A 15,047-nucleotide genomic window follows, 5' to 3' on the forward strand; every position below is an offset into this window, starting at 1 on the left:
AGTAGGTGAGGAAAGAAAAACCCCCACAGGATTTACTGCTGATGAAAGGCTGGAATATTAAATATTGTATCTCCAGCTATTCAGAACATCTTAAGTATAAGGTAACATACCGATGACAGAAATACATCATGAAATAAATCCATCTTAACGAGCGGCTGAGTCCAATTCGGCCAGTTGGCGTGGTGTGCAGTTAAACCCATGCCCGTTGCTGCAAAACAAATCCCTGGACCCTATTTCCCAGGAAGCAGCCGACCTGTTTTGGGGAGAGCGGCGATACTTCTCCCTTCCAGCGCTGCTGGGTGAAGACCAAGGGATGCAACTGCTCTGTGATTGCACATGCACTGATAGCTCAAACCAAAATAACAGCTCAGGAGGACAACGCAGGGACTTTCTTTTCCAGAAACTGCAATGACAAATTCCCTCTTTATCTTTTCCTAGCACAGCAGGTTGTGATGAAAGACCCAAAACAGGGCAAGCTCTCAGTGCTTACACCAGCATGAGTTTCTCTCGACTCCACGAGGCAGAGGCTGCCCAGCCATCCCCAGGTCCCAGACCGAGCGGGATGATGGGACGCAGATCAACACAGTGCATGGGACAAACCCCACCTGCAGCAAGCCCAGGAAGCGAATCCGCTCCCCAAGAAGGAAGACAAGACACAGCTTTTTGCCCAACATACTTAAATACAAGTATATAGTATGTTATTTTTACCAAACTCTTAATATCGCAGAAAGTATGGCTGGAAGGAATTTAAGTTAGCTAGCTATCAGGAATAAACTAAGCTGTTGTTACAAGCTTCCAGCGATGCAAACTCTACCATCTTCCCCAGCTAAACTCGGGGTTTTCCCATCCCAGGACACACCAAGCCAAAGAGCCATGGGAATAGCAGACGGTGGAGACGCAGAGCAGAAAAGCTTGCCATGACAACTAATTCATGCTCAGAAAAATTACATTTGACAGCATTACTCTCCAGTTTTGTCAGGTTCCCTGATGAAGCAGCTTCAGAAAATCCTAGGGGCTGTCAATCTGCGGCAGAAACCACGTCAAAATTAAACGTACAGTTATCATCTGAACAGATGCTCTGCACGTTTTCCTGTGTCAGAAATCCTTCTTAGAGTCAATGTTATGACAGAGAAAGGCTGAAACCCAAACGCTTTGACACGAGCGCTGCTGCTGCCAGCAAACTGCATTACGCAGCAGATAATACACAAATTCCCAAAGAATAAGAAATGGAAAACCAAAAAAAAGCAGAGCTGCACTAAAAAAAAAAATAACACACAGAGGGTTGGGTCTTTCCCAAGCAAAAGCATCTATCGTTGTGAAGCGTATGTGCTGATTTCCACCTTGACACAGCATGGCAGGAAGCCAAAGGCTGCCAGTACTCCAACCTTGGGATGTGGTTTCGCTCGAGCCAGGGAGGTTGGGGGAAGGAGGGTCGGTCCCTGTCTCATGGCTTGGGAAAACAGAGCAGCACATCTACCCAGGCGGAGCAGAAGGCATTTCACACCCTAAAAATGTGCTAGAAAACCAAACAGAAGTGCATTTGCAACCAGATCAGGTACAATGGGACACCTGCAGGTGACAACGCTGAACATAAGCCTCGGCTCGACAGGTTCACACAAGACATCTGTTGTGTTACTAAGGTTTAGAAGCAAAGATTATGTGTGTTTCCCAACAGCTTTTATTTACCCTTTAAATAATGTCCAAAACCTGCTGGAGGAAGTCAGATGAGAAGTGCAAGCATGAACGCCCAGCTAGCAAGGGTTTTTTTCCCCAATTACTAAATCCCAGTTTTGATTCTCTGGAGCAGGCTTGGGAACAACACAACACAGCAAGTTAATCACAGGCGTGAAACAGCTTGGGGGTTAGAAAAGCCAATTTTAAAAAGGCAGGAGGAGCAGGGAAACCCCTCGATGCCTCAATAGCACATGCTTGCGCAGATCTGAGGATGGAGAAGCTGCACTGAGTTTTGTCTGGTCTTACCAGACCACTTAATATTATAAATATTGCATCAAATGCATCTACTTTGCTAGATCCTCGTTTTCTAAATGTTTGAGCATAAGAAATAACCATCCTCCAAGTTTTCACACCCACGCTGTCTTATTTTTCTTAAGGAAAACAAGACTAGCAATAAACTCAACTCCCAAAAGGCAAGTCGCCGTCAAAATAACCCTTCAAGCTTGACCTGCCACGGATGCAGATTTTGCTCTTATGGCACGGGAACAGCGGGCTGGGAATAACCACCCCCGGATTGCAAAACAGCAAAAGCCCTGTCCTATAACCCTGCTCCAACATCGACAAACAAAAAAGAAACCCAGGCAGGCAGTACGAGAGAGCTAAAGCATGCCAGCCAGCACCTATTACCAATTATTCAGCAGATCCCCGGGAGAAAATCTCATGCCAGTGTTTTTACTAGTTATTTGAAGAGCAGAACAGAGTGTTTCTGTCCCGTTGCATTTAGGGGGGATGCAGTAGGTGCTTTCTCACTCATCCTGGCTCTCCGGGCGCTCTCTGCTTGCAGTGAGCTGGGCTTCAGTTTGTACACAGGTTAAAATTAATCTCCGAGCACTCAAAAAGCTGCAGCGAAGGATTTAAGCAGTCGCGTCTCATCCAAAAGTACATGCAATTCAATTAACTCGCCGGGACGGATCCAGGAGCCCCGTTCTGCTTGGATCGATCGCTGTGAAGGCCAACAGGAGCCCCTTGAAGCATCATATATTTTGCACCCTACAACCCTCCTGGTCCCAGAGAAGTGCCTTTATATTCCAGCAGCAGAAACATTTTACGGTGTTCAGAAATTAGCCTAAAGCCCTACACCAAGGAGGAATCGCAGCTGCTTAAAATAACACGTAAAGAAACGCTAGAAGGGCAATTGAAACAAAGCTCTGCCAGCACTGATCAAATTTGCCTGGCCCTTCCTAAAAGCTGTGTCTCTGCCAGTTGGCAAAACATTTTATAACTCTTTTCCTCCTTTCAGAGCACTTCAATTTTCCCTCTCTCTCCTCCTGAAATTATTTAAGAGCTTGTTATTTATTCTGCTAAAGTAATTATCCACTGCAGTGGAACAAACAGATGAAAAGTATTAAATGCAGGCAAAAAACCACCGGGTTTAAGCACTTCTCGAAGCCCGGTAGCGACACCAGGCAGCCAGCTCCTGCAAAACCCCCCTCGACCCAAGAAGGTTTTCCTACCTGCAGGCATCTCTCCTGGTCCCATGGACCCCAATTCACAGGTGTGGGTGGCATCAGTGGTTCCCATCCCGAACTACCTCCTCTTCTCTGCAATTCTCAGCTGTTTTAAGAAGCGCTTGAACCCACAGGGTTTTTGACCTTTTTTTTTTTAAAAAAAAAAGTCAACAGATTTTAGGGGAAAAAAGCCTCCAAGGGAAAGTTCTTGAATGAAAGTAAGAGGCCGTGTAATAGTACTGAGTCAGAGCACATTACTCATAAGGGAATGCTCATTTTCACATGCCACAAAAAATTCTCTCTCCAAACATAATCGTAGAAGCTATGTTCTCACCCGAATAAAGGTGTGTGAAAGGACCCAGCCCTGGCTGGATGACTGCTTCGGCTGGAAAGAGAAAGGGATTCTGCAGAACAGAACAATTAATTGCACTTGGCAATCAGGAGCTACGGCGTTAATTTAGGGGTGGAAGATAGAAACTGCCTCTAATCCACTCCAGACTCTTCCTCATACTTTGCAACTGCTTATTCTGCTTGTCAACAGCCCCATCGGCATGGCAGGGTAGCATTTACGGAGACATTTAGACCTTTTAGGCTTATTCTCTTACTCAGTTTAAGAAAAAGCCTATTCCATCAGACAGACACATTTAATAATAAGTCTGAGGCTACTTTCCTTGAAAAAAATTCCTATCTGTATTGGGAAGGATTATTTTTGCATGATATTTTATTATTTGTCTCATGCAGCTGTGCCATCAAGGGCTTCAATGGCAGCTTCCCCCGCTCAAGTTTGGCTTTTGCTACTATCAGTTGTCTTACAGAAGCCCCGAGCCCTTTTCTAGCGATGTAAGAGGAAAAATAAAGCACTATTTCCTAGGTAGAAGCACACTATTTTATGAAAGCAACAGCACAGGGAGCGAAAGGTCTGTGGGAGCCATGGGATTCGGGGTAGGGATGAATGTCGTTAAATAAGACAACATTTCCAGTCCTCCAAAACTTGCACTGGTTAGAGCTGATACATTTGAAAATCAACTGCTAGACAAATTCAACAATGGAAAAAAAAGCAGATTTTAGTCAAAAAAGAAAACAAAGCCTCTGGGAAACCGAGCGATGAGCAATATCCTGTCTGTGCTGCCACTGAGCATCGCGCCCAGACGAACGAGCAAGACCTTGGGGACACCTGCAGCATGCGTTCCTTCTTATCCCTGCAAAACAGGCAATTACAAGTTCTTTGAAGCACAGCTTTTCCCTTTAGCTGCCTTTCAACAGGAAATTATGTTTTTTTTCTTTCATATAAGATCCAGCTTTACCCATGAAAATAAAGGTTTCCTAAATTCCATCTGCAAGTTTGAAAATACAAATATATAACTTTCAGTACTACCTCCCTGCTGCGTTTTGCCTGTTAAACCAGTATTTTTATAGAGACTCCAGAGAAAAATTCAAAATTACATGACTTCATTTTACAGTGCCGTATAACCTGCACCATACTGTAATGAAACAGCATGACTGCAACTGAATTTTAATTGATATCATTGTAATAAAAAGGTTTAGAGAGTTACCAGAAATCCCTCCCACCCTGATGAATCGACCCTCAGGTATTCCACATTCCTGCTCATTTTTATTCTAAGCTTTCAGAAAAAAAATATAGTAGTAATATAACATTACACAGCAAGATTTATTGCGCAAACAGCACAGCAACCTAAACATCTAATCTGCCTAACCTACATTCCTACAAAATTAAAGCGCTGAAAATGAGAAAGAAAATTTGAGGTTTATTCTGGATTATTACAGGAATACAAACCTAGGCAGCACATTTTATATATTCATTGTTAGCGTTCATGAGAATGACAGGAAACAGAAGAGTCTAATGACACCAGACTTCACGTGTACATAGCAAAATCTGTCATTCGAATTTGCTAATGGAATAAACAGGACAAAACCTCAGAACTGGCCTAAAAGCTTAACAAAATATTAACAAATCAAGAACCAGAACAAAAAGCGAAGGCACCAAGACCATCTCCAGATATCCCTGCAGAACGCTGCTTAACAAGCCGAGATCTCCAACATCCAAAAACCCCACAAAATTAATCCATAACAAATGGGATTTGGAGACTTTCTAGTTTCTTTTGACAGTGTTATTACCCTTAAACCAGCTTAAGTTGTTTAAAACCTGTTGAAATCTGGCTTGATAAGCACTAGCAGCACAAAATAAGCTGTTACATTACTTATTTAGGTACTGCTTGAGCTAACATGCGTGCTGTTGGCCAATGAGCCCCCAATTTAATCACACTGGGCATTAAATACATTTATCCTTAGGTTAAAAAGGTGATGCGGGTGGGCCAGGCACCTATGCACAGGGCACCATGCTCTTTGGGTTTCCCTCATAAAAATTCAAGCCTCCATGTGTATGCCTCCAACTCTGAAATCTCAGTAATCACTCAACAAAGTTACATCCCTCCAACCAAGCTGAAAATTAGCAAGTCTGAGTATCAACCCTGGCTGGGATTCTCCAAACGCAGAAAGGGTCATTCTAGTAATTTAGACCCAAATTTAGCTCATTTTGCAAACTGTTCTGCTCGGGTGCAGTAATCGGCTGGACCGTATCTAGGTTTGCTCTTGTGATCCATCCCCTCTACTGAAATCACCCTAAATTTCGTAGGGATGTAAATTAAGTAGTATTTTGGGCTCACACACTCCCTCTACCGGCTCCCCGCAAGCCGTTAATTAAAATTATTCTCGCCTGAACTTTTTCTAGCAAAACAAATAATCATGATTCATTTCAAAATGAAGGCAAAACTGCATGCTAGCCAGAAAAGAAGAATGATCCCTAAACAAGCAAATAAAAGGCTTTGAGACTTGAAAAGAGAGGATTTTACACGAAAATATGCAGATGCTTCTCCTGTTGTAACATATGCTGTCTGAGGATAAACAGTTTGCACAGCAGCTGTCTGGATAAAAACATCCAATGTGATTTTCCGTACCTATCCAAACCTGCCTGTGATGGTTCATCAGCAAGAACTCCTGGCTCGATAATGCCAAGCGAACACAGGACAGCAGATCCTGGAAATAATTGTCACCTCCCTCCTTCGTTAAGATAGCACAGCAGGTCTGGAGCTCATGGGCAGCAGTTGGAAAGCTGCAGTTAATTTAATTATTTTGAGGACAGCCTGTAGAAATGACACAGCACTCAGTTTCTACAGACATCTCTTAAACCTACCAAAGCCACTAAAATTGGTTAATCTCTATAAAGGTTTCAGGCAAACAAAGGCAAATTTACAGCTGAATGATGAGGGAAACACATGCTACTGATCTAAAAACCAGTCTAGTTTTGACTGTATGAAAAATAAGTCCGAAAACACAACTCGGAAACATCACTTCATTTACATTTCCATACAGCCCAATGCCCATTTCTATGCCCAAACAGCCCAGAAAACCTGCTCGGGCAAAATAATTACATGTAAAGCATGGAAATATCTTCGAGAAGGGTTTGCTAACAAAACTTGGAGGTACCCAGACATGTTGGGTGACTTCATTCCTGATTTTTTTTAACACACTGCATTAGATGCTTATTCGGTGTGGTCGGGATTTTTTTTTCTTTTAAATAAACTCTTTTCTTTGCACAGTGTAACCCGATGAATCCAAACAGCTGCTCCCAGCACATTTCCCACTAAACTCCTGCCCAGATGGAGGAAACCGCAGTCCCCGAGGTGCCCACGTGTCAAGCAAATACTGCCACAGGAAAGCAGCCCGCAGCAAGTGTCAGAGTCCGACCCGGCGCACGACTTCCTTGGCCGGGAAAGCCCTGGATCCCATCCACCTCCTTCAGCTCAGCCAGCAAAACGGGCAGCTCGGGAAGCACCAAAATGTCATTTCCTACCGATGCATTGCTCACGGGTGAGCTGCCGCTGCCTGCTGCAATTGTACGGCGGGGGGGGCGGACCTTCTTCCTCCCAGGTAGCTCCTCTGGTCTCCAGAATTTGGAGCTTTCTTGCCTTTGGCGGGGTCTCTCCTCTCCCTTTCCTGTCCTGTGAAACTTGGGGGAACTCAAGATCTTTGAGACCATTATCCTTCCAATGAATCGGGCAGAAAGGGGCAACAGGATCAGGAATTAGTGTGAGACAGGAAGCAAACTGCATAAGCCTTGTTTCCAAAAAACCAGCCCTGGCAAAAGCCCATTGAGAGACAGACACACACTGCTCCACACAACTTCCTTCAGAAACTACCAGCACTTCAAGAGACTTAAAAAATCAGCATTAATACCCATGCTGCAATGTTGTCCATGTAAATCAGGCAATCTCTTGTTACTTTAAGCAGCAGGACAACCAGTCAAGATTTAGGTTTCCAACATAGCTGCAAAATTCAGGCTTAAAGTTTCGCTGTGGGAACGAAGAATAAAATTTTAGCACTCAGGAAAAATAACTTAAGCAAACGCTAGGCCAAGGTCAGGGTTTACCAGCGGGGCAACTTGTCATGCAAGCGCTCACATTCAAGCCTCTGGTTCCCCCCCGCAACATGGTCTTTGGCTTTGGCTTAGGTGGGGAAGAATTTAATGTTTTCAACAGAGAAAAGTTATTTTGCAGTCTACATTCACAAACTGCAACGTTCCTCTACCAACCAAGAAATATAAGTCATGAGCAGCCCTGAGACATTTCATTTGAAGATGGCTCAAGGGTACTGACTTTCAGGCCAAAAGAAGAAGGATGCACTGGAAAAAGCCATGTATTAGCGTAGGCTCGGTAGCCAAGGTTTAATTTAAATCGATACCCACAGCTTTCAGATGGACTGCTGACTTTGCAGCAGTTCACTGATGCAATGTTTTTATCTTTGTTAGCAAGCAGTGTACCAAGATATCTAATACCATCTCGACACGGACATTATCAGCGTATGAGCACTACAAATGATGCTCTCCTCACGATCTTAACTCCTAGCAGATGAGCTGCTCAGCCGAAACACGTATTGTGTGTCTAACACACTAAAAGCATGTTTTTGTGATGTCCACTGCTCTAATCACATCAAATAAATTTGTATGCCACCTCCAAACTAGTTCGTGTAATTCCCGGTACAAAGCCTTTGATGAAAACTGCCAACTACAGAGTTAACCATCAAGCAAATATTGCCCAGGAGCAGGGCTGGATCACACCAAAGAGAATTTGAAGGCAGATCTGTTTGCTAAACAGCTATTGCAACAATATAGAAAGTATTTTCTCTCTCTCAATGGCAGAAAAAAAGAGGAGTTTACATTGATAGGGATATGCTCAGCCAGAAAACCCTCTGGCCAGGTAGCACGTACCTGCCCAACTCAACCTTAAACGCCTTTACACATTACAAAAGCGCAGCATCAGCAGGTGTCCCAGTGCCTTGTAAGTGCCACAGAGGTAATTAACCCCATTTTATAGGTAAAGGAACAAAAGCACCGAGAAGCCGAGGTCAAGCAAGGCCTCGACAGCACTGGGATTACGATACCGGAGGTTTCTGGCTCCCTGACCTGTGCTGAAGAAATTAGGCCACTGCCTCTCCCGAGTTAAGATGAGTATGCAGATAGCACCAAGAGTTCTGTTTTATTTTTGACGGGTGAGCTGGAAACAAAGATACGCTAATCAAAACATAAAAGAGTGATAGAAAAGAGTAAGATTTATGAAAAGCAAGCACAGAGATTAAGTGCTTGCCTCGACACCCATACAGAGGGCTTGAGCGTGTAAATTCAGAACGTGCCTGAAGTCATCACTGGGTTTTTTTAGCAGAAGATATTAACTAGGGAGGGGAAACACCCATCAATCTCTACAAATATAAGACTACGTACCCCCTCGTCGCACTGTGCAACGCGGACGGGAGAAGAATGGTGCCTAAGGGTCTGTGAGCACAAGACACGCGTGTTGGCAAAGGGCATCGCCAGAGCCCGGCAAAGAGGCAAAACGGCGGCTTCAAGGCGGGACTGACTTTGAGGCAGCGTGTCTTCTCATCGTTCAAAATCCTGCGGAGCAGTCGTTAGCTCAGTGACTGGCAGTCTAGACAGCGTCTCTTTTATTCACTGTCAATATGGTGTTGGCAGCGAGCACTGGGAGAGCTCTTCTCCTGGCGCTTAAGCTTCTGCTAAACACATTTCTCCCATAAACCAGCATCTTGCTGTGGGAAAATCCCAACCACCTCCCAGCAAACAACGGTGTCATTTAAAGTGAGCAATAGAGGATTGCTTTAAATCCTCCAGCAGGTAAAGCATATGGGAAGAGAAGGATAAATACTTTCCTCTCCAGCGATACGAGTGTGCAAAACAGCCCGCAGGGTTGTGGCGATTGCAACCCTATTATTATAAAACAGAACAGACTGCTCTGCATCCCCTCCAACGCCAAAGCTTTAAAGGACAAAGACATAGGGCTCAAGCCACAGGGAAGACCCACGCACCTCCGCGTGAGGGGTTGCAAACAGCACCGGCACCACCACCGAGCAGACCTCGCAAGCAACTGAGCCACCTACAGGAAAATACAACCCAGCAATTCAATTTAAAATAGATTTCATGAGAGCTAGACCCACCCAGCAGGCTGGATGAGGATTTGCTGCTGTTTCCACCCGTTTTGAGAATTTGCCTTCCTTTTTATTGGAATTTTTTTTTCAGCTAATGAAAAAGGCAATACAGAATGAGAAGCAAAAGCACAGCAAGTTAGGGATGCAATGCCACTGAGAAAAGCAAGGGTTGTCCTTCTATCCTACATGCCCTATCTCAAGTCTAGTTGTTTAGTGAGGCTCAAAAATACTAGGTGTTAAATACTAAGAAAGAGAAGACAAAAAAATAGAAGTCAAATCCACGTTACGTTAATAAACAAATAAAAATTCAGGGAAACTGTGCTAATTTCAAATTCATCCCTACCTCTTAATCAAAAACTCAGCTTCCCCCAGCAGATCCCCAAAATCTCCCTTCGTTAACATCCCAAACAAGAGCACTCCTGCCACCCCATCGGGCACACCTTTCTAACTGAGAAGCACAGCCTGGCATCATACCGAGTACGAGACCGGGGCAAACCACTTATTATCACATATTATGAAACCCCAGGATTTCACAGCATCCAAGAGTCAGGTTCAGAGCAGCTAAAGCGTCCCACGTGTCCCCTCCCGAGCCGCAATGCGCGTCCGTGTCTGCAGAACGGGTCGCTGCTGCCCCGAAACCTGAAGGTCCAGGCGGTTTGCAGGAGTCCCCAGCAGCAGTTGCGACGGGGAAAGAAAACAGCCGGCCTAAAAACAAATGCAGGAAGAGCATGCATTCAACAGGACAGATTAAAGGTGGCTGCTTGATGGAGGAATTGAACTAAATAATTGCAGAATGGATGCAACAACAATGGTACAGAAGTTGCTGCTATTTGGTTTTCTTGTTTAAGGTGTTTTGGGCAGGCGCCTTCACACGCTGACAAAAGGATCCGACGTGTATCTGATACCAGTGACAAGAAAAAACAGAGATTCCCTGAAAATGTTTGACTCTTGCAGAATTATGCTTTTTTAATAGGCTTGATACCCCACAGGCGCTCAGCCCCCTCCCCTGGAAGCTCACTGACAGGATAACTGCACCTAGGGGGTTCGTGATCCTTTGTTAAAGTGCAGATAAATCACTCGTATCTGCAGGCTCTCCAGCGTGATAAAAAGCCAGCCATAACGATTAATATGTATCGCAGATTCCCCGATGTAAAAAGTTCCAGGATGGATGGTTTATTCCTGCAATCACCCCAACTTAACAGCAAGATTTTTACATTTATGAGCTGCTTTTTATCCTGAAAACTCGAAATCACTCAGCAAACCGGAGATGATCTTTTGCCCGCTGAAATGCATCACGTGCAGACAGACCATACGGTAACAGCAAGAGCAATAATTCTGCAGCTTCACAGGGAGCTCTGCTTAGGCAGAATGTATATCACAAAATATGGATTTTGCCAAGGCTATAATGTATTTTTGGTAATGATTTGCAGCATTCAGCAATAGCCCCTTGCTTTTACACCTCTAGTACGAGGCAGCCCGGCAGCGGGACACCTCCTAACATCATCCCTTCACAACCAACTCAAATAAAAGCATCTTTCCACCAAACACAACTTGCTGTGGAGACCTGGGGTGTCCTTAAATGCATCTCAACGTGCCAACAGGGCCGTCGCCACTGATCTGAGGTTTGACAAGACCAGGGGCAGAAGGCAGTGTTACCACAGCGCATCAATATTAACCTAACGAGAAGCCTCAAATAAATTCAAGCAGCTCTACCAACTTACTTTAAGCCCTCAAAATCCTGCATTATTCTGAAACTTGCACAAGCACAGAACAAAATAAGCCAGACAAGTGTTTCAAAATGAGTCTGACACATATGAAGAGATACAGCATGGTGGAGCCACAAATCACTGTTGGCTGAACTATATTAAGTGGGGGGGGGGGGGAGGGAACGAACATTTTAAGTCAGAGATGTTTCAGTAGGTGTTCAGCTAGCAAAGATAAATATTTTTAAAATTGCCATAGAAATGGGGAAGTGAATACAGTCCACAGCATGGTCCAATGTAAATTAACCAAAGCTCTAGGATAACATTTGCAGCTCTTGAAATAGCAAGCTCCTGAAGGCATGATCCACGTTTTCTGCACGTTGCTCAACACAAGCAACAATTTTCGATGTGGATGTGTCACCCTGCTGTCCTTTAATCTAAGACACAAGCAAGTTCAAAAGGGATTTTGACCTGAATTTCTAAACTACATCAAAAAGCTGCATTAGCTGTTAATGGCAGCACAGCCCAGATACCTTGATGCATCTCTCGAGGATGTCACCAACTGCAGACAGTCCCACTTAGGTCAGAAAACACACTCCGAAAGGAGCTCTTACCCGGAGAAACACCCATCAAGCACATTATTAGGGCCACCAGAGTCCTCTTTTCACAGGCTTTTATCTAGATTTGTACCAAGTCTGAGCCTAGCTCTGGCTCTAACACCTTTTATAAGCCCTCGCAGACATCCCCACGCAATGCTGCATTTCAGAAGCCAAGGGCTTGAAGCTTATTTATGTTTAACCTCAAGAAAATTCGTTAGGGCAAAGCCTGAATCAATGTTTTACAACAAAGCCTGCCATGACTACATACACAGGGAAAAATAACTTGCCTCAGAGGCGCAGCTCTGTTTACACAGAAAGTGGGAAGCCTTTTCCAGCAGCACTCACTCACATCCTGTGGAAGTGGCTGGAATCGGCAGCGGGCAAAGCAGGCTGCACCGAAACCCAACGCCTCTTCGAAGCCCTGAAAACAGACCTTTACAACTCAGTCGTGCTGGGAACGCACGGAGAACAGACCATCCCCACCCTCCCACTCCAAAGCTACAGCTGGTGTCACTCCTTCTGTTAAACATGAAGATTACATACATTAAATTTCCTGAAATTAAGAATAGGACAGTCGAGCACATCCCTGCTATCCTTGGGAACAAACAACCCTCTCCAGAAGGTGCCTGACACAGCACCTAGCAATACCCGTGGCTTGAAATCCCCAAGTCAAAGGTAACACACACTCAACAGCAGCAATAAACCATCCCGATCTTTATACCAACCACAGGCAGGACAATAACACTTGTTCTGCAGGCGAGATTTCTTCCAGGGCTTCTCCAACAGCCAAACACAGAGAAAATTTGAGTCCCAGAGACCAAAGGCTGTAGTAAATTCAAATTAAAATTTAAAGTTACGCATAGCGCCTTTAAAAGTCCACGAGAGTAAACCAGCGCAGGTTTGTAAACCAGTGCAATATTAAAACCATACAGTGCTTTTCAAACCCAAGCATTTCACTTGCCACCATGGAAAAAATGCTGCTTGGGCGGAGTCAGACATCAGTTAAAATACCAGGTAACACGTCAGGAAAAACATGCACAAACATCTTCGCTATGCGAAAACAACCGCTGGATGCAATTCTGCTTCTGCTAGAAGCATGCAGATACAAAAGCCCTGGTGAACAGAACTGAACCCGATGCAGCACCAACTGTGATTTCTCCCTCCGCAAGAGAAGCGTCATCCTGCTTTGGAAATAGCCCACGATCCCGCCCGAAATCTTGCTCTCTCCCGGTTCTGACACCAGGGAAAGACCAACCCCAGGCAAACCTGAGGGAAAGCCATTGGTATTCAGCCTTTCTCTGGCATCAGCGTAAGGAAAAGGAAGGAGAGATGGTGGTGGGAACACGCAGGGCTACGGAAATGAGGAAATAACAGTGCGTCTCTTAACTCTTCAATTAACGTCCAGCTGAGAGATTTGGCTCTCTAGAAGGGCCAAGCCCGGGCTGCGACCGCTGCGTTGCGATACAAAGCAGTTTGTTAGGACACTGCAGTGTCATCACCGATTCGGGGCTTCACGAGGCCACCTGCAAGGCAGCGGATCGATTCAGGCTTTGGGCTCCTTTGCTCTTGAAGGGCAGGGTGGGTAAAGATGTCGTTACACCCAGGTTACAGATTCAGGTCAGCGGCATCTCAAGGGTAACTTATTTTAACTCGTGTCCCCTTTAGTAAAAGGGAAGACTTCCAGCTGGTGAACTGCAGCATGAACCAGTCTCACCAGTCATAATTAAAGCCATTTTAATACAAACGACATCCCCGGCGATCAACCAGGTTATCTTACAAACAGAACACAGTCTCCACGTAACGAACTGATTCACTGTACTGCAGACAAGCATTTCAGTTTGCACGACTTCTCTTTTGTTCTTCCTCTGAGCATTAATTAGAGTTTAGGTTATTAAGAGCGAGATACCAGGCTCTGCTCCCGCACTCGTGGCTCCTAAGAAATGCTCTGCCTGATTTGAAAACCCAAACAGGCTTGAAGCGAGACACTTCACCCCGGAGAGGTCTGGGCAGCATCTTGCAGGCAGCATGAGATAATCCTCCCGAGCAAGACCCGCGCATCAAGACGAGCCCCTGCAGTGTCTGCTCAGCCCAGCCCCGTTGTGACAAAAACACCTAATAATAAATAAAGCCATTACCAAACCACCGACATGAGATTATCCGCGAAGACAATGGGGATTAATACCCCAAACCCTGTTGGGCTGATAACTACAAAGCTTGCCACCACTATTGATTTAATACAACGCTTTCAGAACCAAACCAAATATATATACATACATAGGGCGAGCAGCACGCGAGGCGCGAACGTGGATGCGAGTCGAGATGCGGATTCACACGGAGTTATTCGGAGAATAACTGGAGACTGAGCCTCACCTTTGTTTTTACAGGTAGGAGACGTGAGCCTTCGGGGCAGCCACAGCACCCGTCCCCCCGCGCTGCCAGCCTGCGCCCTGGCGCTGCCCGACACCAGCACTGATTTTTTTGGGGAAACCTAAGGTTTTGGGGGGGGTAAGGGGGCAGGTTTTGCCCACCCCCGGCGCTGAGGAAGACCCCGGGGCTGCCTTCGCCTTCCTCCCCACCCCGGGGCTGCCGCTGCCCCGGGCGGGCAGGGAAGGGGCCTCCCCCCTCACGGGGACGAGCAGCCCCCGGGACGGGCTACAACACCCCGGGGGGCTCTGCCCTCAGCAGGGACACCCCAAAAAGAGGAAAGGGGGGAAAAGAGGGGCTTAAGCCCCCAAATAGGGGGTCCCCTCCAGGTGAGGGGGTCCCCTCCGCCCTGAGGGGCCTGGCAGGCCGGGCCCGCCGCCGCCGCCGCCCCGCTCCCCGGGGAAGGGGCGCTGCCCGCCGCCGCCGCCGCTCCCGTCCTTCCCCGCCCCGGGGAGCCGCACCGCGGGGCCGCTCACCTGCCGCCGGCCACCGCCCGCCGCGGCTGGGCCAGGCCCTCAGGGCTGCAGGCGCCGGGGCCGCCGCGTCACCCGGGTGACGGCTCCAACCGGCGCCGCCATCTTCCCTCCCCTCCGCCGCCGCCGCCGCCGCTCCGGCCGCGGCGGAGA

At 46.3% G+C, this 15,047-nt stretch overlaps 1 protein-coding gene across 1 annotated transcript in view; it reads right to left on the reverse strand.

Moving 5' to 3' along the window:
- FBXO42 (F-box protein 42) overlaps positions 1–15,047 on the reverse strand; it is a 50,192-nt gene extending 35,145 nt beyond the window's left edge. The window contains exon 1 of the mRNA XM_072884002.1: positions 14,898–15,047. The gene's annotated coding sequence lies outside the window, so the exon portion shown is untranslated. The remainder of the gene's footprint in view (positions 1–14,897) is intronic.

This window comes from Ciconia boyciana, chromosome 19 (genome assembly GCF_034638445.1).
Source record: "Ciconia boyciana chromosome 19, ASM3463844v1, whole genome shotgun sequence".
Taxonomy (NCBI): domain Eukaryota; kingdom Metazoa; phylum Chordata; class Aves; order Ciconiiformes; family Ciconiidae; genus Ciconia; species Ciconia boyciana.